Genomic DNA, 23,617 nt, shown 5'->3' with positions numbered 1-23,617 from the left:
CAAATTTGAAATAATCGAGAATATTAAGCAAGAACCTTTCTAACTTGCAAATCCAAATCATTCTTTTTCCTCTTGCTTAAGAATAAAATATAAACTTGAAAAGTCTAAGTCCCAAAGTGTGATGCATTAAAAACTTTAGCCTAATTTGTGAACTTTCCCCATGTCTACAGTGGGGGTTCTTATGCCTGAATAACTAGGTCACGTGCAAGCTTTTAAAAGTGCTTGTGGGTGTACAAAAAAACCTATACCATGCAGTCCTTGTCATATTTAATTGGGTCACTAGCCTTTCTGTGTTCAAGCATTACCACACCGTAACACAGGTGCACATGCTGCTGGCATGGCAATACTGTGCATGCAGAGGGCTGCTAACTTGATTTAAACGTAATATTGGAATCCTGCAACTGTAAGCGTTTAAAACGGTACTTTGGCAGTCCCACTGCACCTTTTTAGACCAAGCATGTCTGCAGTCTGCATTGGAGCTCAAGTGGACATACTACCCTCCTCATCATCCACCTTGCCCTAAAACTTGGAACCCAGCAGGGATAGTACCAGAGGAGAGCGCTTGGAGTGGCCAGATGCCATCCCTAACTCTGCCTTGTATGTTAGTACAGATGTAGCTCTCCTGATTTCCTAATTTAGGAGTATTTCACAGGTAGATGGACTCCCTTGTTCCCTCTGCTCCTATGGTTGCCAAGCCCCTGCAGCCAGCAGGGGGGAATAGAAGGAGAAATTACCCACAGGCCCTTGCCAGCAACATCATTAAGTTACTGGCAACTGAATGGTATTCCCTTTGTACCTGGAAGTGATGTCATTATGTTGCTGGTGCCTGCAGGTGCCTGTCACCTGCCCTCTGCTGAGACAACCTGGCAACACACATACAGGGCCAGCGCCACCATTGAGATGGTGAGGCAGGCCCCACGGGCCAGCCCCATGCCACCACTGCCACACACCGCTGGATGGGCACAGCAGCCGCAGGCCAGTCATGGCAGGAGGCTGGGGCGGCATGCAGAGCACGGGCAGCCTCCATGCAGCGTCCCAGCCACCCGCCAGCCAATGGGCCCAGCTTTGCTGCATGATGATGTCATCATATGTTGACATCCTCACGCAGTCCGGGGGTGTGCGCGCGCACTACGTGCACGCGCACATGGCGGTGGCCACAGCGCCAGAAACCCTGGCACTGGGGGTGCACACATACTTCCCTTTTGGGAAGTAACCACAGTATATGAGGGCCTAGAAAAAACACGTAAATGTGGTAATTTTTCCCAGTTGTTTCTGGGCTTTGCATCGGGCTGATTCTTAAAGAATTGACCTGTTTGGGGCACAAATCAGCTCTGCACAAAGCATGACTCCTGTGAGCTGTGTGATGACATCACTCCTGGGAGTGCATATAACCAAACTTCGAACCCTGGGAGTGACGTTACACCACACCAGACGTGCAGCTGGGTGGCCCATTCCCATCCTTTCCCCCCACCGGCCAGGTGAGTCGGGGTGGGGGTGGAGACTGAGAGCAGGGGATCCCCACCCTCACCAGGGGACCAGCCATCCTACTCCAAGTCCTGCTCACCTGGCCAGTGGGGGTGAAAGGGGGGAGGACACAGACCAGGAACCCAAGAGTAAGTGGCAAAATGGCCCGTGCATGCTCAGGAGGGCCCCCCCAGTGACATCACTTCCAGTTGAAACAGGAAGCGGTAGCATCTTTTTGGACCAGGTCAGCCCCAAACATAGGGACAAGGCTGTGTTTGGGGCCAATGTTGTCCCAAAGAGACGTTGTTGCTTCCATTTTCAACTGGAAGATGCACAGATCATGGCCTGCCACCTGCCCACCCTTCCATCCCCAGTATCCAGCTTTAGTGCTGCTCTAGGCTCACTGGGTAAATACAGTTCTTCTACTTTGTTCCCTCCCATCCTCCATTTTTATCCTCACAATAGCAACTCTGTGAGGTATAAATGTTTCAAATAAATAAATACCATCTCAGAGACCCTATTTGGGTGGAAAGGCAACATATAAATGTTTTTGAGCAAGAATGACTGGTCTGAGTTCACCAAGGGTGCTTCATGGCCAAGTGGCCTTTTGGTTTCCCAGGTCCTTGTCTAACACTAGGCCACACTGCAGCACAATGGCTCTCTCCAAAGCTCTTTCACATACAAATACCAATATTACTGTTCAGCCACGTTTAGCGTTATTAAAAGAACCAAAAATCAGCTTGCTTTTTCCTTTCCAACTCTGTGTCAGCCTCTCCTGGTAAGGTTATTGCTGTGTCAGCAAAGGTGGTCTACAGTGTTATATAAAGTGCTCTTTGTTTAAAAGAAACAAAGCAATAGTCTGGATCCTAAGTGAAATGGGGTGGGGGTTGTAGAAGAGAAGATGTTTTGTAATACCTGATTAAGCATAATTGTGCTAGTGTTAGACACTTGCCATCATGTCTGATGTTTAACAGTCTCACTTTGTCTGCTGTTCACCGTCTGATACAACCTTTCTGTACTTGTAAAAAAAACCCTTCACTAACTTGAAATGGGGTGAAATAGACTCCTATTAAGATTACAGATGGGCACAAACCAAAATACTAACCATTAAGCACGAACCAGGCCGGTTCATGGTTCGCGAACCAACGGTTCATTAGATCCCACTTCTGACGAACCACCACGGACTTTAGGCTGGTTTGTTTGGTTCATTTTTTGGTTCATCTCTGCAGACAGCCTGGTGCCGATCAATCTGTTTCCTAGGCAACAGGGGATGGACTTCCTGCAGACCTTCTGCTGACCCGGAAGTGATGATTTTCTGACGTGGATGTGCCCTTTCCACAAACCAAATGAATCAGTTTGCAAACCAGGGGCAGGTTCGTGAAAGTTTGTGGTTCGTGAAATTTGATGAACCACAAACCACACGGTTTGATTTTTTTCCGGTTCGTGCCCATTTCTAATTAAGATACCCTTTAGATGTTTCCTGAACCACCTGAGATCCACTTGCCTTAGAACTGGTTCAGCTCCAGTAAGAAAATACGTCAGTGCCCCTCTCAATTCTGCAAGGGATTCCCCCCCCCCCAAAGTACCTTCCTTCTAGAATAGTGCTGCTGAGTCCATGGGAAAGACTCAGGCTGTCCAGCTTCATGCACATGGCTGGGTCTATTAAATTTTCTCCCAGTTGCACAGAAACTACTCACAGGTTTATTTATTTGCTTACCTACTTTATGTACTTATTTATTTACTTCCTTGCTTTATAGTCTGCCTTTCTCCTTGAGACTCACGGCAGATGAAAGAATTAGAAAACAATGTAATAAAAACAATGTAAAACATACTATAAACAATGCAATAAAACTAGATAATTAGAAAACAATGCACATATAACACCAGTTTTGTGCCAGCTGCACTGGCTTCCAGTGGAATTCCAGATCAGGTTCAAGGTTCTGGTCTTAACCTTAAAAGCCCTCAGTGGACTGAGACAAGCATACCTGTGGGTCCACCTCTCACCATATGTTCCCTGGAGGCTGCTCCGTTCAGCAGACAAGCATCTACTGGTGGTCCCTGGCCCTAGGGAGGTTCGCCTTGCCTCAGCCAGGGCCTGGGCTTTTTCGGCCCTGGCACCAACCTGGTGGAACACTGTGTCTGTGGAAACCTGGGCCTAGTCAGATTTGTTATCTTTCTGCCGAGCCTGCAAGACAGTGATGTTCTGCCAGGTATATGGGGATTGAGACGGGCAGACCACCAAAACTAGCCTCCTGCCAAGGGGGGGGAGCGTTCCCCCCCCAGCCTGTTTTCATCTGGTAGCTGGCCACTCTGCCCCACGGATTTGTTCTATGTCTGGTGGATGTGCAATGTAGTCGCGACTGTTTTCTATAGGTTTTATTTATTGATTTTTAATTTATGCTACCATGTTTTTACTGTATTTATTCCTTTATGTGATCCGCTCTGAGTCCATTTGCAGGGAAAGCAGAATATAAATTCAATAAAATAAATAGAATAAAAATAAATCATAAACAGTGAACAACAAACAACATGCGGGGGGGGGGGAGAAAACTGGCTAAAATTTTCAGAGATTAAACTTAGAACCCTGTTGACTTTTTCTAAAAATGCCTTCCTGAAAAATTCTTGGAACTTATAACTTATATAATACCGAGGCATAAATTTACAGCACTGATAGCTGGAGTCTTGCAGACTCCCTGATACCTTTTTTTAAACTCAAAATCTAGAGGTATAAATATTTCTGAATGATTCTTACTGTGACATCAACGTAACATCAGGAGCAGTTGCATTGATAAATGAGAGTTTTCACTTTATTGAGGTTATTTAGACCCATACGCCTTAGGTGTTTTTTGTCCACATAGCCCCCTCCCTATTATTTCAGCTTTTTAAAAAACATGGTACGTGTATGTGTGTGCCGGGGTGAAACATCACAGAAAACCCTATTGTGAGAAAACACATGGAGGTTGGAGGATGAAACAAGGAGAAAAGTTTTATCTATTTTTAAAATCACTATGTGATTAGTTTACATATATAGCTAGATGAACAAAAACATTTCATCAAATCATAGTTTAGCAATACATATGGTCTGAATTAATTATGACTGGAATCAGTTATACCAACTGACATTACAGTTCTTTTCAAATGCAGCATCTTGTTGAATCTGGTTCTGGTTTTTGCAATAGCTGTTTCTTGAGAAAGTCATATGGAGCAGTGGTGTTGTTGGTGGTTTATTGTTGATTTACATCCACAGCTACTATTAAATGTGCTTCACTGTTGTAGACTTCACGTTGGCTAGGTAGTTTGGTGTTGAACCACTGTGGGAGAATCAGAACTGCTAAAGCCTACTTCCTAAGTGGTTGGGCTGCAAATAAGCACTCTGCTGGTTCAAATCCCTCTACTGCCATGAGCTCAGCAGGTGGCCTTGGGTAAGCCACAACTCTCAGCCCCAGCTCTCCAGATGTATTATGGGAATAATAACAACACTGACCGCCTCTCCCCAGGAGGACACTTTGCTCTAATGGTAAATATCTGTTGAAGATCCCTGGCCCCAGGGAGGCCCGCCTGGCATTGACCAGGGCCAGGGCTTTTTCGGTCCTGGCCCCAGCCTGGTGGAACACTCTGTCTAATGAGACCAGGGGCTGGCAGGACTTGTTATCCTTCTGCCGAGCCTGTAAGATGGAGCTGTTCCGCCAGGCGTATGGTTGATGCTAGGTGGAGCCCCCCTATCCGGTCGAGTATGGGTCACGCCCTCCCCACTAGCGACATCCTCCATCTGTTGAATATCCTCTGTAATGCTCTGGTGATGGCTTTAGGGTGGTGCCCTGTGCATATGTATAGTGTATTTTATTGTGCCACTGTGTATGTGTGTATATATGTGTGTGTGTGTGTGTGTTTTAATTTTTGGATGTTTTACAATTTATAATTTTAAGCTGTATGAATTGTCTGATGTAATTTTAAATTTGTGTGTAAATTGTAATCCGCCCTGAGCCTGCTGGCGTGGGGAGGGCAGAATATAAATCTAATAAATTAAATGAAATTTGTTCACTGCTCTGAGTGGGCTCTAATCTGTTTAGAAGAGCAGTGTATAAGTATAATGTTGTTGTTGTTGTTTTCTGTTGTTTCCTTTTGGATGAAGGAAATTATGCAGTCTGCACTTCTGCAGAGGATCTTGGTGTTTTTATAAGCCTTTCATAGCCTTTCAGCTGTTCAAAAATGCTAATTGGCTGCTTTTCTTCACCTCTTCAGCCCTTCTTCTGCTCCACCCCTGTCTGGAAAATAATCCAGGAGGACTAAAATCTAGTTTATTTATTTAGATATTTATACCCCACTCCTCCATGGGTACCCAAAGTGGCTTTTGATATCATTATCCACACTCCATTTTATCCTCACAACAACCTGTGAAGTAGATCAGGCTGAAAGAGTATGACTAGCCCAAGGTCACCCAGCAAGCTTCTTTGGCAGAGTGGGGATTCAAACCCAGGACTCCTAGATCCCAGCCTGACATTCTAACCACTCTATCACTCTTGTCAGGGCTTTTTTTCAGCAGGAACACGGTGGAACGGAGTTCCGGAACCTCTTAAAAGTGATCACATGGCCAGTGCCCCCGCCCCCTGATCTCCAGACAGAGGGGAGTTTAGATTGCCCTCCGCACCGCTTGGTAGCGCGGAGGGCAATCTAAATTCCCCTCTGTCTGGAGATCAGGGGGCAGGGCCACTGGCCATGTGACCATTTTTGCTGAGGGCAATTTAAACTTTAAAAAACTCCCCCCTTATTCCAGCGGACCCAAAGTGACATCATTGTGCGGTCCTGAGTTCCACCACTGAGTTCCGCCACCTCTTTCCCCAGAAAAAAAGCCCTGACTCTTGTCCATGAGACTTGGGGAGGTTAAACCCCACTGCTGGTGACTCTCTCTATCCCATTCCTCCTCAGGCCAGGAAGTCTGCCAGCCAACCATTAATTTTATGGATTGGCCTTCAGTTTAAATATTTTAATTTAAAATGGTTTATGCCCCCTTTCTACCCAAATAGGATCCCCAACTCAATGAATGTTAAAATATTAAAACATTTTTTTAAAATTTAAAGTATAAAAACAATTCAATAAAAATGCACACATAACACAAAGAACAGGGAAAGGGGCCAGTAGCAGTTATTGGGGGTACGCCAAATAAAACGAATATTTACTTGCTGGTGGAAGACAGCAATAGTGGGGGACTGATGACTCTCCCAGGGAGGGGGGGTCCAACTTTTAGCACCATGACTGAGAAAGCCCTTTCTCATCTAACCTCAGATAGTGGGGGCACCTGAAGCAGGACTTCCAAAGATGACCGGAGTGAACAGGTAGGTTAATATGGGAGAAGACAGCCCTTAAATTGTGCTTGACCAAAGCTGTACAGGGCTTTGAAGGTCAATACCAGCACCTTGAATTGGACCGAGTTTAGATGGAACAAGACTGGAGTGAAATGCTCCCTACCTCCAGACACCTGTTCACAATTTCCACAGCCTCTCTGGGACCTTCTGGTAGTGTGAGGTAGAGCTGATCATCAGTTACTTCTCACACACACAGCCGTAGTCTGATACAAGGGTTAGTTCATATGCTTCCTTTCCCGCATAGGTATCTCTCTGTATCCTTCGAACACCTACAACTCCTTCCCACAGGTAGCCTCTTAGTCTTATAAGCAATGGATGTTCCTGGAAGTATCCTGTGCCAATAAAAAAAAATCTCCCCACAGAATCTGCAAAGATACATGTAGCCATCATTAATAGACATAACAGCAGGACAAGGCAAGTTACCCTGTAGAAGCAGCTCACAACAGGAGTACGATTAACATGTAGACCAACTATAGGACTTTAAGGATGGGGGCTGCTCAAGACTTAGAATGGATGAAGGGAGAGAGGGCTGGAGGTCCATCAGCAATATCTTGGTATCCTCACACAGGTATTGAATAGAAGCAGAAATACAATCCTTAGGACTGAAAAGGAAGTTCATAAGCAATGAATGCCCTGTCCTCTGATTATCACCCTTTGCAACTTTCCTCCCTGGAACCCACATTATATCACAGATATAATGCACAATGGTCTGAATGTCTTTCATTGTTGTTATTATGGCTCTCTCAAAGCCTCTTGGCTGTGCGCGCATGCACACATGCACACACACACATGGGAGGGGGTTAAAAGAAAATTCTGAAAAATCAAAGACTATCACTGCAGCATTGTCATTTATAGCAGCATTTATCATTTATTATGTTAGCCTAGTCTTTCTATCGTGCTTTAAAAAGTGCTTGTTTTTATTAAAGCCTCCTAAACATAATGAAATTATTGCTTTTCTGCACCAGTTCTGATGCACATGGGATTGGGAACTTCAGACCACCAGGGGCCCTCCTTGCTGTCCCCCAGTCACTAGATATTCTAACTAATTTGCTGAAGTGAATTTATATTTTACTCATCAAATGGAAATTCGCCGCACATTAGCATTGCTATTGCATAAGTCTCTATTTGGGAAAGCTTGTTTCTTCCGAGTACGTTGCTCCTGTTATTCTGCTAATTTCTGTGGGACAAGCCTGAACGAGATGATCGAAAGGAACAAGCAGTACCTGTTCTACCTGTCCCCAGTACAGCCCTGTAGCAGAAGTTGTTTAGCCACAGAAAACTTCACCTCTTTGCATCCCAGTGTTAGTAAACCAGTGCTGGGATTGGCCCACCCTGATGCAGACAATGAGCTTCAGTTTTGGAGATATCTGCTATTACTGGATGCAGCAAATGACTGCTCCTTTCTGGAATGCGGTGGTTATTCCACGCTCCACTATGGGAATGATCATGGGCAAGATCCTTTTTGCCAAAGAGGGAAACGAAGCCCTTTGTGCTACGGGTTGAGAATGCAATCCTCTTTTTCAATCAGACCTGGTTAAAATAATTTGCGGGCTTGCACTGGGGGGTCAAAGGTTGGGAGGTTTAGGATTTCGTGGGAACATGCGCTTGTTTGGACTTGGTCCAAGAGCTTAGTTTACCTGTTTGACAGGTAGCAATTAGAGAGTAATCGCTTGCCAAGCTGGAATGTAGCTGCTGAGGCCCATTGCTAAGGATCTGGTTTACCTGTTCAGCAGGTGTGGGCTGTAGGGCTCAGATAAGTATGTGCACACACAGCATTCCAAAGAATCAATTTTCTCTTAAAAGACACAGCAATGGCTTCAGGGCATAAAAGGGCTGGGCTCAGCCTGCTGGAAGATGGTTGGTTATTTGCACGGCAAAGAAGGAAAATAAATAGTGGCACAGAAGATAAGCAAAAGGGGAGGGGAGGAAAGACCGACAGCAGCACAGGGTGCTTTCTGCCTTCTCTTTCCCCTCTTGTCTGGCAAGAGGAACAAATGGTTGTTTTAGTGAATGGAAGAAATGGTAATATCAGGCTGCTTTTCACTGGATTTACCTAACACTTCCTTCTTTTCCCCGTCCACCATGGATCTGTGAATGTCATCTCTGAATCTACAGCCTTTCACATGTAGGGTAAACATGTCCTAATCATTTGGACATTCTAAAACTGGCTTGCAAGCATTCAATGTTACTTTTTTTTCCAATGCCATTTTTAATATTCCCCATTATGGCTACTGCTGGGTTTAAAGGCTGTAGCGGAAATGCAGGTTGATGCTTAAAATATATACAATTCGAAAAGGATTTTTCAAGCCTCCTGTTTGTCATTGGAGTTGATGGAATTCAGCTTTTTTCTACAAAAGATCATACCACAATAGATTTGTTGACATTAAAGGTGCTACCAGAATATTTGTTGTGTTTTAGCTTCAAAGGAAGGTATCAAGAACAGCATCTGAAGATATTTCAAGTTCAAAAGGTTGAATTTCTGAAGTTCTGCCAGACTTGCTGTTTTGTTGCTGGTCTAGCTGAAATCCAGTTTTACTAGAAATCCTAACTGTCTGCCAAACTAGGTTAGGGAGGCTTCATGCTAGGGGTGGTAGAGGAGAATGAATGCACATGAGTTCTTGGAGAGAGCATAAAAATGCTGGACTGGAGAAGCAACAATGTGAACCAGCTGAACAAGTAAGGTTTGCGCTTTTTGTGTGTATAGATTTTCCAGTCATAAAGAGGCATTCTCCATGACTCAAATGGTTTGTTGATGAGCTTGTATTAAGGAATATACATTCAGCTGGGGATGGAGCTAGACCAGTCAGACAGTTAAGGCGGCTTTCAGGGACATCACAATCCAGTGCTATTGCTCTGCATGACGTCCATCCCACAATCTTCAGTGTCATAGCGGGGGTTCTAGGAGATATTCTCAACCCTTGACAAGCCTACCTAGAGCAACAAAAGACTCTGAGCCAGTCCTTGTCAGATGGTGCACAGCGTTTTGTGGCGGAGATCCACAATAGATCGTTTTAAATACGTGGCCGTGTTGGTCTGCAGTAGAACTGCAGAATTTGAGTTCAGTGGCACCAGAGAAACCAACAAGATTTAAATCTTGTCAGTCTCTAAGATGCCAGCCACTGGACTCAACCCTACAATGGAACTAGAATGTTTGTAGGTTTATTTACTGAAATATAATTGTGGGGAGCAGGGCTTTTTTTCAGCTGGAACACAGTGGAACGGAGTTCCGGAACCTCTTGAAAATGGTCACATAGCTGGTGGCCCCGCCCCCTGATCTCCAGACAGAGGGGAGTTTAGATTGCCCTCCGCACTGCTCAGCAGCGCAGAGGGCAATCTAAACTCCCCTCTGTCTGGAGATCAGGGGGCAGGGCCAGCAGCCATGTGACCATTTTTTCCAAGGGCAACTCACTGAGTTCCACCACCTCTTTTCCCAGGAAAAAAGCCCTGGAGAGGAGTATTGCCAGTTTATTGAGATCAGCAAGTGAGGGATATTGAATTTCCCCCCACTATTCTAATCAAAGTGCCCTTCTAATTACTCTTTGCCCCTGTATGTTCTACAGTGAAATAAATAGCCTTTTGAAGTGAGGAGGGGGGCATGCGGATCAGGAAACTTGTGCAGAAGGGAAGGGTTATACTTTCCTTTCCCTGCTGTTGTTCCAAAACAAATTGGATTTCCTCTGTAACATGCAGTTTGGCCCTAAATCTTTGAGTCTGGGCTGAATTAATGAAAAAAAATCCTATATTTTTTTACATGTACATTTGAGAATTGAAGCAAACCACGGATGCATTCAATATTGCCTCTTAACAGGCCTCTTGAGACTTGGCTTCACCTTTTAATTGCCTTACAAGAAACCACAAGAGCAACTGTTTGCTTTGCTTCAGAAAGAAAATTTTAATGACTTCTTTTCTGACTTGAGCAAATTTTTCTTCGAGCTGCTTTTTAGGACACATTTTCTGCTTGGGTGCCAGTACCCAAGTACACTCTGCATCAGTTATGAAAATGCCCACAAATGTATAACTGCTATACCTCAAGGTCTCTGGGAGAGGCAAGGAAAGAGTGTAAGTGATGAAAACAGCCTTTGTGGAGGTAAACGAGAATTTGAATGATCATCTGCAAGCCCAGTTCTGATGGCACAGCCCCTGTTTTGTGTCCTCTCTAAGATGAGGTATCTCAAGTCTCAACATTGATTTAAATGAAACTTGATTCCAAGCCTGTGTGTTTAGGGCTTGGACTGCAGTTTTAGAACTGAGTACATTCTGATCGATGGGTAGTGCAGTGTAAACAAAGGGCAATCCAGGCTTTGTGGCAAGGAGGCTGCTCATCCGCCCACAACGCCTCCGTTACCACTATGCCAGGGGGTGGTGTATCTGGCTGGCCAGCAGCAACCTGTGTTCTCTAGGCTGTACAGCACACGCCAGGCACAATGTAGAGCTATCTGTGTATTGCTTAATAAATCTTTTTCATGGCTTGAGAGCCATGAATTGGACAAGCCTGAGCCTCTCTGATGGAATAGGTGGAGAGAACAGAGTAGCCCGTTGTTTTGTTTTTACAACGCATTTTCTTTTCTTTTTACAGAAACTGGCTAATCTATGCCTTGTTGGTCCTGTAATCTGTGTGGTTTCAAGCGGGCTAGAGTTTTAGTTCTTCGAGAAAGGAAAGGCTTTCCCGTGCTCATTTGCCAAATGAGAAAGAGATGAATCGGATGGCTTCATGTCATCATTTATTGTAGGCTGCAGTTTCGCTACATCACCCAAGGAGCCATTGTTCTTTTAGAAAAAAGAAGGAAGAAAGCCCCCCACCCCACCCAGCAGCTGCAACTAAGGAGTTATGTTCACATGGAAAGATAAAAGTGGGATGATGTAAAGCAGAGATTGAGAGAAAGGGAGAGGAGAATGTTTGAGGAAGGTTTGATCTGTCAAAGGGTTGCATGGCAAGGTGCGGCTTCTAAGTCCAAGAGGCCATAGTCTAGCCTGGGGCACAATATGCAGATGCTGGAAGCTGGAAGCACAGACACCTTTTCATTTGCAAAACCAATTTGGGATCACTGTAAATGGGCAGAATCTTCCCATAGTGTTGTCTCAGGAAGATCAAAGTCAATAGTTTCTCTCACCTGTTGTATAAAGGTCCAGAACTCCATCTGATGCACTTCTGAGCATTGCAGTACACTAGCACAATGCTGCCCCAGGTCTCTTCTTTACAATCTGCATTTCTGAAGGGCGTCAGCCAGGTATCAATTTAACTTCTGCAGTCAGTGCAGCTAAATTTCCACTACCTTTCAAAGATGAGAGAAAAATACCTTCCTTGCTGAAGTACTTTCCTCTATTCTTAATCCCAGTTTATAGTCAGAAATTGCCATGGGAACAAGTCTCAAAGGTGAAATTAGTCAACTGATTTTTCATGCAATGATTTTTGTATTCCCCAAGCAGTGAAAATCCAGCATATTGAGGTTGTTCTAAGTGATCTGATATGCAATATAGTGATGGCCAAGAGCTCAGATGACTTTAAAAGGAAATTAACTGACTTATGGAAGATAGGTCTATCAATAGTTACTAGCCATGATGACTCAAGATAACCTCCACATTTAGAGGCTCTCAGTACCAGTGCTAGGAGGTGACAATGTCAGAGGAAGTCCTTAGTCTCTTTGACCTGCTTGTTCGATTCCAGGGCAACTAGTTGGCCACTGTGTGATACAAGATGCTGTACTAGTTGCGCCACTAATGCAACATGACTATTCTTATATTCTTATTGATTTGCTGATTGGATTTAGCTTATTTATAGCCCACCTTTCTCACTCAAGGTGGATTACAGAGTAAAGAATGGGAGCGAGAAATCATGCAATGTAAGACGTCTAATGAACAATGCAATAGGACTAAGAATACAAAAGTTCAAAGACAATGAGAGCAACAACAAGATTAACAAACTTCTTAAGGCAAAGGTATTGTCTGAGCAATGCAGAATGCAGGATTACAAGGGATAAAACAATGCAGTAAAAGCCACCTGATACCTACAATAACAGGGGATTCCAACAATAGTTCCATATGAAGGTATCTTTCTGGACTGTTCCATCTTGATACAATTCTGTTTCTATTATAAGAATTCCCTCCTGAACATTTTTGTTATACACGTTAAGCCCCTGTTGAGAGCCGGAGCCTATGGAATCACTCAAGGATTCAGGTCCTTTTTGGCCCAACTATGTCCATGTGGTGAGCAAGGTCACTGCAATGCCTGCAAGAGCACCACAGCTGCGCTACTTGGGAAATGCTTCAGAAGCATGGTTGGCTGAACTTTACTAATGGCTGTCCTTGTGGTCTGTTATATGGGCACTCTTGTGTTGTAGCAACTAAGACACAATCATCCATTTGGAGTCTATCACATGGTGACAGTATTGCATATTAGGTAAAAATGGCTGCCTAAATTTAGCTCAACTATGACAGCACTTGAGCAACCTGCAAATAATTTTGCAAAAGTTTATCACTCCTCAAATATTTTTACTCACCCTACTAAAAATAACTAAAAAACCCTGATCATTTAGGGGTGGATTTTCACCAAAGCAACCAGGTAAATACTGAATTTGCAAATTTGCATCAATGAACACATATCCTGTAAAGGTGTATTGACTAGTGTTTTCAAGTTTATCCCAAGAAGACAGAACGACAGATGTCTAGGATGCAGAAGGAATCTCCTGGCATGTGCCAACATGTAATCCACAATGTCTAAGACAAACCAAACTTATTGCAAGCAGCCTTTGTCTACAAGCATAGCTAACCCATAGGAGCACCAGGGTGGAAAGAATATGTGAGTCTCAGCTTAAGTTCATGTTCAAATGCAGGTGCGATGCACTGAGTCCCACTATTCCATATGGTCTTTGATTTTTATCTCTTTGCCTTGAGAGATTTGTCTGTACTTCTTTAAATGGGGCAATTCATTCCTTCTGAATCTGATAATAGAGGGGCCCTGTTTCCTTCCTCAGCACACCTTGTGCCTGGCAAGACAGACAACAAAAAATTCTTTTCACACAATACAAACTTTGCATATGGAATTTATTACTTTAAAATCATTAGAGAAATTTATGAAGAATAGATCCATTAATGGCTATTGACCACAACTGTTAAATAAAACCCCGGCTGTTGTCACACGGCCATAAATTTAGCACCAAACTAGCACCATCTCCCGCTGAATGCTCACCTTATTCCGGCTCTCTTGCAATTTCGCCATTCTCCCCAATTCATGCTTTGTGACTCTTTATGTCGCCTTTATCCACGTCCATGTGAATGCCCTGGATCAACTAGGAGTGCTTTGCAACACCAAAACGCTCACTCTCCCCGATCATCTGTCTCACCTAACACTGATTCTCCTGCCTTACACTCCCACAAGCCCCAGCGTGACCCGCAATTAAGCCTCAAAGTAATTTTTTTAAAAAAATGTCAGCCTTATAGCGCTATCGTACTATTCTGCCATAGGCAGGAAACCTTTGCTACCTACCATGGTTGGCTTTTGGGTTGGCCCAGCACAACATTGGTATAATAGAAGAGTGATATAGCGCAAATATGCGAAACGGGGGCGGGATTTTTAGGGCCCCGTTTCCAGAGGCACTTTGACTGACCATCGAATTGTGCTTTTCCCTTTTAATGTGACTGACTGGAAGCGCAAGCAGTCGTCAAAAGATGGGAGAATCCGTTCTAATAACAATAACAGAAGAAACGATTTCTAGTGCAAAACTGACGAAATAAGGGACCGTGTGACGACGGCCCCCATATTCAGAGGGGGTGTGCCTCTGAATATCAGTAACAAGGAATGACTATTGTGTTCACACGATCTCTTGTGTGTTTCAATGAAGTATATATGGCTGACCACCATCAGAAACAGAATGCTAGACTACATCGAAACTTGCGCTGCTTCCACATGGCGACGATTGAAGGCAGAGCCATTTGTAACCCACTCAGGGTCACCTCCTCCTGTAAGGGATCCATGCAAGGGAAAGTTTTTCATATTTTGTAATATACTATCACAATTTCATTTATATACAATTTATGTACATTTATACAATTTATATATATTTCATGTTCTTTTATTATAAATTTTATGTAAAGCTACAAAATGAATGAATTGTAAGAACATAGATCATTATCATTCCAACTGCCATAGTAGACAATTCTCATATCCCTTCTTCTCACCAGCGGGAACCCAAAGTGGCTCACATCAATTCTCCCCTCCGTTTTGTCTTGCAAAGTCATCTTCCCACCCAGAAGAAATTTGTGGCGAGGCAGCTTCGGATCGATCTCCATGGTTTGGTTCCAACCCCACACGGACAGCAAAGGGTCCTCCTGTTGGGACAGGAGTTCAAAACTATGTTTAGAAAGGAATCCTCTATAAAGGTCTTTACCATGGAAAGTCCTTCAGTCTTCCCATAGGACAATGGCACCACTCCCTTGCCACTGTAAGGAGCTCCTGCCTGTCACTACCAGCCTAGGGAAGACTAGCTGCCACCAGTGACTGAGCTGCGCTCGCCAATCTGTATGTTGACTGTGGGAAATCAAGTTCTTTAATGTGCATTTCTTTAAATAAAGAACGTTGCCACAGGTTAGGATACACATGTATTATTTTTTAAAAGGAATAGAGCCTCAAAATAGTCTGAAAATAATAATAGAAAATAAAGCTGAATCTATAAATCATTCATCTTGCTCCAAAAGAATGCAAGGGCTAGGACAGCAGCTTGAACATGTTCCTTGTTACTAAGAAGGGGAGGAAGAGGAGCCAGCCCTTTTGGCAGCAGATTTTATTAGCAGAATTCTTTGAAATGACTAAATTGCTCAAGGTAAAAGGTGGCAAGGCTTTGATTTCGAAAAATGAACGCGAGGCAGCTGCTCACCACCACTCTCAGAAGGTGGACCTTGCAGGGTGCTGGTCTTATGCCCAGCTCATGTACTCAAAGAAAGTATTCTTACTTACTTATATTAGACACTTGTCAGATGCCCTTCAAAAAGGCTTTGTGCAAGGCGAGCTGTAATAAATAGTTGCAGGGGTCATTTCGTAGAAAAAGAGCTGGAGGAACTCATTAGCATAACTCATTAGCACAGCTCATTAGCATATGCCACGCCTCTTGCCGTCACCGGAAGTGTGTCATTAGTATAACTGATTTGCATATGCCACACCCCTGACATCACCTATTCTGGCTGTTTTGGACCCAATCCTGGCCATTCAGGGCCGAAATTGGGCCCAAAATGGCAAAAAGGGGCTGAAAATGGCTGAAGAGGGGTCCAAAATGGTCAGGATTGGGACGCTGATGAGCAGGGGAGTGATCCACCACCCGTCAGAGGCCTGATCCAGGCCGTTTCAGCCCCAATCCAGGCCAAAACGGGCCCAAAATGGCTGAGAGTCAGGTGGGTGGGGCCACCTGACATGTGACCTCTTTGGGGATCTGCCGGAGCTGCGTTCCTGTGCGTTACCCCTCGAAATGAGCCCTGAATAGTTGCAATTGTCAAGTTAAGCTCCATTCACAGTGTGAGTGGATTCAGGTGGGCAATGATAGGGAAGCCACCATGGGATGATGCATTTATTTATTTTTTGGTATTGCAACTGTTTATGAGACTGCTGTCACAGACCTCCACCTCCTGCCTTGCCATGTCAAAGGGATTCTAATCGCTGGCAGTCTGAATCCTTGAGTATTCATTACACTAACTAACTGCACCTCCCTACAGTTGTGGATCACATCTTCCCACCTTAATGTTTGGAAATATTCTCCGTGAGGCTTGGAATCATCTGTGCCCCCTTTCCAAACCTCCAGTGGCCCCTGAAAACCGTCTGTCATGACCCTAGTTAGTAACAGCAAGTATTAGAGGCAATTGCCATGGGGGAGCTTTTCGTTGTTGTTAAGACAGCCCATGGGCTTCCATCTTTACTACTCATCTGTGTTGGTGAGACCATTCTTGTGAATGGCTGAAATGCAACACCTCCCCCTCACACACACACCCAAAATTAAATCACCCCATGCTTTATTGGCACATCATTTTGCCTGAACCTCTTTCATGCCATAACAGAATTTAATTAGTTGCTGTAATCAGACAACTAATGTCATAGCCACACAGAACTTGTAGGCTTTTGTTAACTGCCAAAGATTTAAATAGGTTTTGGTCTATTGCCTATCTTGGGTCCCAATTGCCTAGTTGAAAGGCAGTCGTATAAATATTTCAAATAAATAAACATTATACAGTCTTTGATCATAGATCCAGAGGAGTTAGTTGTTATTCTGTAGTCGCAAAATAGTAGAGTCCAGTAGCACCTTTAAGACTAACCCACTTTATTGTAGTATAAGCTTTCGAGAACCACAGTTCTCTTCGTCAGATGCAATCTTTGTGGTTTTATCAGTGAGATCATTTAAGATGAGTAGTGGAAGCCATCTTACCTCTCATGTTTCATACCATGTTTTTTTTCACTCTTTGCATCATTCCTGAATAGCCTGATCTCATCAGAACTTGGAAACTGAGTAGACTTAGCCACAGTTAGTACTTGGATGGGAGACCACCAAGGAAGACAGGGGGTGCTACGCAGAGGAAAGCAATAGCAAACCACCTCTGTTGCTCACTTGCTTTGAAAAACCCATAGTCCTGGGGTCACCATGAGTCAGTTGCATGCATCTTGACGTCACACAGATATTATTGCTATTCCTTTGGTTCTCCACATGACTGCAAACAGTGGATCTATGAGAGCTAGATCTACAATGGTAACATTGCTATATATAAATTTTATAATGTATAAAAAATGGACTCCGAAAGAATGTTCCTGAAATGCAATGCTCATTTTGTACAATTTAAAGTAGACTATAATCTTGAGAGGGCCTTTAATCTGTGCTGAGAATCTTGCCCTCCTCCCTTCCCCCTAATAATGAACTGGCTGACTTCATAATAATAATGCCTTTAAAATCTGAAATAGCACCTTAGCATCTTGCAAAGTGGATTGTCATCCACAAAAAGCTTATACCACAATATATCTGTTACTTTTTAAGGTGCCACAAGACTTTTTTTTTGTTTCTGGATTTATTTAGTTTTCCTTTTGTTTTGCAAACAAGCATTCCAGTGGTTTCATTCTCCTCACTGCTGTAGACAAAGAAGTTAAAATAGTTGATCCCCAGCCTAAGATTAGATTCAGAGATGAGATTAGTGATGGTGACCTCCTGCCTGCCCGTATTCATATGCACTAGAGGGCACAATTAAAGGCCAAGCAGCCAGTTCTGTGCCTTGGAGAGTTTACTGCTGGTTGTGCTGTAGAGATTAAAATTTGGTTATTTTAGCAAATCTGAAGATGCTCCAATCTGGCACCAGTGCTAGAAGTTCTAGTACTGGGGGTGTTTGCATGTAAAACAACAAACTGATACTAGAAATACATAGACACAGCCCATGGCAAAAGGAGAGAGAATTAAGATCAAACTGAAGTTTTGTTGGCACCTGCTTTTTTCCCAGAATGGAAGGAGGGGGGAAATCAGAGTTTCCCCTCTCCAAACAACTGCTTTTGTTTTAATGTTGTTTGCATGCATATATCTAATCTAATGTAGTTCCCATCCTGATTATATTTCTTTTTTTCCTTCCGGTTGCAGCTGGCTAATGGCACCCTCACTCTGTGTAGCAACCCTAGACTTCCTTTGAAGCCCTTCACAGACTGGGACCTGCATACTTGTGGGACCGCCTCTTCCATTACGTCCCCTGCAGGGTGTTACGCTCTGCAGTCAAGCAACTCCTGGTGGTCCCCGGCCCAAAGGACATCCGTCTGGCCTCAACCAGGGCTAGGGCTTTTTCTGCCCTGGCCCTGGCCTGGTGGAACGCTCTCCCGCTAGAGATCCGGGCCCTGCGGGACCTGTTACAGTTTCGCAGGGCCTGTAAAACAGAGATGTTCCACTGGGCCTTTGGCTGAGTGCCAGCGGCTGTCCTCCTTCTTCCATCTAAGACCACCACTTCTTCTGGGGCTGCCCTCAGCCATCTGCTCTGCCCATATACGGACTCCCAATATTTATTTAAATAGCCTGCTCCTGGACTATTTTAATGACTTTTAAAAAATTATTATTGATTTTATGTTTTTGTGACTTTTAATGTATTTTTTTAATGTTGTTAGCCGCCCTGAGCCAATCTGTGGGGAGGGCGGGGTATAAATCAAATCAAATCAATAAATAATAACTTGATGGTCTCCCATCCAAGTACTAACCAGGGCTGATCTTACTTAGCTTTAGAGATCTGATGACATTGGGCTAGCCTGGGATATCTGGATCAGAACAAAAATCTAGTACAGCTGAAATCTGTCAAGTTCAGGCAGTATAGCTAAACCCTATCAGCCAACCCAAACTCTTAGCAGGCTTTAAGCTTCTGGTAACTGGGTATGTCAGTGAGGTGATTCACAAATGCCTCCTCACCAGTTTCCAGTAGTTTTTGAGGATGGCTTCTTCGAAAATGGGGAAGTAGGAAGTGATACACCAGTGAATCACACATCTTTGTTTATCATTTCCAGTATCAAACGTCACTAGGGAACTTCATGTATCCCCTTCTATGTTGGGAGCACACCAGTCCCATAAGAGAGATGGATGCATTTTCACACAATGGAAACACTGGAAGAAGATGCCCAAACCCACCTGCCAATCCTCTTCATGGATATCTACATCTTGTGGTGGATGCTATGAAAGAGAGAAGACTGCAAATTAGTGTATCCCCACATCCTAGAGCAGCCTCCAACATAACCGGTTGGATCATCTGAAGTATTGTAAGCAGAACTCAGTTCATAGAACAGACCTTTCTCTCTTCCCTGGTCTTCTGCAGCCCTCTGTGCTCCCCATAAGTTGTGTGAGGTGCAGTGCAGGGGGCACAGCTGAAGAGGGAAATCTAGAGGAATCATAGAACCACACACCCTTCTTCAAGCAGCAGTAAGAGTAGCTCTGACAGATCAACCAACTGGTCCATTTAGTTCAGCATCCACCCATTTCTAACAGTGGCCCATTAGATGTCACAGGGTAGACCACAAGCTGAGCCAACAGACAGCAGCCGTCACCTGCTGATTGCTCTCTAACACCTGACAATCAGAGACATTCTGCCTCTGAATTGGGAGGTCCCATTCAGCTACCCTGGTTAAATCCAGTGATAGACCTATCTTCCATATTCTCCGAAATAGTAAAAAGTCCAGTAGCACCTTTAAGACTAACCAATCAGATCTTACGAAGAAAGCTGTGGTTCTCGAAAGCTTATGCCTCAATAAAGTTGGTTAGTCTTAAAGGTGCTACTGGACTTTTTACTATTTTGCAACTACAGACTAACATGGCTAATTCCTCTGGATCATATTCTCCAAGTCACTTTTAAATCCACTTAAGCCAGTGGCCACCACCACATCCTGTAGCAGTGAGTACTGCGAGTCAACTACCCATTCTTTGAAGTAGTATTTCTGCTTGTACAATGGTACTAGATCCAACCCATTGGATGGGGCTCACTGCCAGGCTTTTTGAAGTGATCATCTCAACTCTTCCACATGGAAATATTCTACGGGGACTTACCATGCCCTGGTTCCTAGATCTGTGGCACAGTTGCCTTACAAATGACTGTGACCAAGAGGACAGAACATTATGTCCAAAGAAGTCCATGCAGAGGAGATAAGACAGGTCTGGGAAATGCTCTCAACAGCATTATGATCTCAAGGCCTGTAGAATCCTCAGTAGTAAATACTTGAGGGTTGCATAATAGCTCAAGTAATTGTTTCACTCCCAGAGGCATTTTTCACTTGTGCCCCATCTGAGGTTGCCAATTTCCCTCCCCTCTCATTATGCATACCTGAGCCCTGCATGTTGTATCATGATGTCCTCAACCAGTTTTTGTTTCCTTCTGTGTGCTCCTTTCCAGATGCACTTAAAATCACCCTCATTGCTTAAGCAGGATTTAATGTAAGGAAAGCTGAGAGACAGGCTGGGATCTGCCTACTTAGAGCCTGCTGTTGAAGTCAATAAGAAGAGAAGTCTGTGCATGTACATTTTTAGAGGCCTTTCTTGACAAATCAGTTGACAATGTAAAAAAAGCACATCATTTTTTCATTTGTTACATAATACTTATACATCTTTCATTGGGTTTGCTTCACTAGTTTAGGGATGTCACATTTTCTCAGTGCTGGGTAGTAGATATTTTGTATCTGGGAACATAACATTCTTCCTTCAGTTTTTTGGGTGAATATCCATAGTTCCTACTCGTTAATAAGTGTCACATGGCCAGTGTTAAGTGCCAGCAATGGTGCAAGGTGAAAATGCTGGACTAGGATGGGTGGGGGGTTCCAGGTTTAAATCCCTACTTTAAAAAAAATCAATTTTTGTATTTATTTGTGCAAAGCAAAGAAGAAGAAAAAACAAAAAAAACAATGGTGGCAACTCTATACATAAGCTTTTATAAAAGGTCTCCAGATATCTAAAAATAAGTCTATATGCAATTGTCATCTATATGTGATACACTCAAATGTTGACAAGTTTATAAGGACCTCAATTCAGTAATTATGGGAAGTGAGCTGTAATCATTCCAATGCTATAATATAAGTCTTTTAGCAACTGTAAGGGCACAGAGGATCCACTTCTGTTGACCATCTGTTTGGTATCATGAGACAAGCAAATAGGTTAAAAGTACACGAACATCCTCAAAAATAAACGAGCATTCTTATACAAAATTAATGAGTAATAACTTCCTCCCCAAAGGACCAAAAAACTGGACATGACTAAAGCATATGCTTAAGAGACACATCTTGTGACGTACAACCCCAACAATTGGACACTGTATTTAATCCTTTACTAAAAAGGTGCTGTGGTGTCCACTGTACCCTAAAAATAACTTTTTGCTGAATAAATCTCAGCTTAAGAGTCATATAAGCTACACATATAAAGCTTAAAGCCATGTCCTATTGCTTTGGCAGAACTGGAAGATTTAGCTCACTATTCCATTAATCTCTGAGCCTCTGCATATCATATTTATTAACCAATATCAAGTATGTATAAACAAATATTGATTCTGGATTGATTCAATTAGAGTTTCCAGGAGTGAGTGAGATTCTGAAACACTCAAAGCTGAAGGGCCATAATTAAATACCAACAAATGTTGCAACTGTAAATATCAGCATGCAGCAAAAGTTGAATCTCTACTCTGCCATGGAAGCTTAATGGGTGGCCTTGGGCCTGCCACTCTCAGCCTAACTGCTCCCCGAGCTGCTGTTGTGAATGTTGCAAACCACTTTGTGTCCCTGTTGGAGAGAAAAGCAGGGTATAAACAAACAAACAAACAAATCCTCCATATCTGCTCCAGAGTTTGATTCTTTCTTTTACATTTACAGGGGTGGGAAAAAGCTTTATACGTGAGCCGATGGTGTCCAAGTGCAAGCATTCAAAACGATTAAGGGAGGTGCCCTTGGGAACACTTGTGGTGAAAGTCAAAGCTCCCTTCACTTTCTGAGAGTGATTGATCCAGCCTTCCCATCCTGCAAAGACAAGAATTCCTGCAAGGGGTGCACAAATTCACTGGACCCTGGGAGGGTCCTTGCAACCCGCCTGTCAAATGAATGCTCTTCCGTTGTCATTGCGATCTGAAAGGTAGAATCGGCCAGGAATGAAATTGACAAAAAAGTATTACAGGAAAAGTCTGCAGCCTTCTGTCGCTTTCGCAGAGCACCTTCATAGAGTGGTAAGAATCTCCTTAAAACTGCCCCTCCCTAAAAGGTGGGGCGAATCATCCCTATGAAGGGATATCAGAAGAGAAGAAGCATAGTATTACTGCTATCCAGCAGCAAAAAGGTGGGAAAGAAAGAGACAAATCAACTTCCACAACTGCATTTTCTTTCTTCTTTCCTGGACTAAAATTTTGGATGCTTAAAAATAAAATATATAAAACAGGAAATTTTCCAGTAAAGACACTATGGAAATGACTGCATACTGTCCTTTGTTTCTCTCTCTTGCAAGCTTCCATGCTCTCAAGCACAAATGGACTTGTCAAAAGGCATTTAGGCATCTAGAAGCAAAGGAGAGTGCATTTAACCCTTCAGTCCTCCCACAGTTTCACTAACCAACATCTGTGCTGTTGTCAGTGTTTAAAGGGGGGCTGGTTTTTAAAGGGCATACTTTATTTTTTTAATCTAGTACATTTTTGTCCTCAAAGCAACCCTGAGAGCCAACCGACAAGCTTCAACCTTCCCTCCTGTGACATTTCCCTGAGCCAAAATGACCACAGGGAAGCCATACTTTTCCTGCCATGGGGCTCCCTGTGCTGCAGCCAGTACAGGGGGAATTCCAGAGTGGGATAAAAAATGCCCCCTCGTGGCCATTTCAGCTTGAGAAAACAGCCCAGGAGGGAAGACTGAATCTCTTCCTCCCCCTGCATCACATTCTTGAGCTGAATCAGGGAGCTGTCACAAATCACAGGTAATGAATAATTTGGGTATTAGGTTTGGCTGAGAGAGAGAGTGATTGGCCAAAGGTCACCCAGAAATTTTCATGGCAAGTAGGGATTTGAACCTGGATCTCTCAGTTCTAGTCCAACAATCTAACCTAGTGATCCTCCACATGGCACCCATGGGCTTCCTGGTGCCCATGTCCTTCTTCCACAAAGCATCTCTCCCCAAAGCAAAGAGCCAATCCAGGCTTTCCACTAGAGATGGGCATGAACATAAAAAAACGAACCATGCGGTTCATGGTTCGTCACGTTTCACAAACCACAAACCACAAACTTTCACGAACCTGCCCCAGTTCACAAATCAGTGCATTTTGGTTCGTGAAAATGTCACTTCCAGGCCAGCAAATCTC

At 43.6% G+C, this 23,617-nt stretch overlaps 1 long non-coding RNA gene across 1 annotated transcript in view; it reads left to right on the top strand.

The window, feature by feature from the left end:
* The window catches only part of LOC129333838 (uncharacterized), a 33,877-nt gene extending 11,155 nt beyond the window's left edge, over nucleotides 1-22,722 (top strand). The window contains exon 3 of the long non-coding RNA XR_008597459.1: nucleotides 22,156-22,722. This is a non-coding gene — a long non-coding RNA (uncharacterized LOC129333838). The remainder of the gene's footprint in view (nucleotides 1-22,155) is intronic.
* The last annotated feature ends 895 nt before the right edge of the window (nucleotides 22,723-23,617 follow it).

Source organism: Eublepharis macularius, chromosome 7 (genome assembly GCF_028583425.1).
Source record: "Eublepharis macularius isolate TG4126 chromosome 7, MPM_Emac_v1.0, whole genome shotgun sequence".
Classification (NCBI taxonomy): Eukaryota; Metazoa; Chordata; class Lepidosauria; order Squamata; family Eublepharidae; genus Eublepharis; species Eublepharis macularius.
The sequence above is the reverse complement of the archived record's forward strand: the minus strand, read 5'-3'. Positions and strand labels throughout refer to the sequence as shown.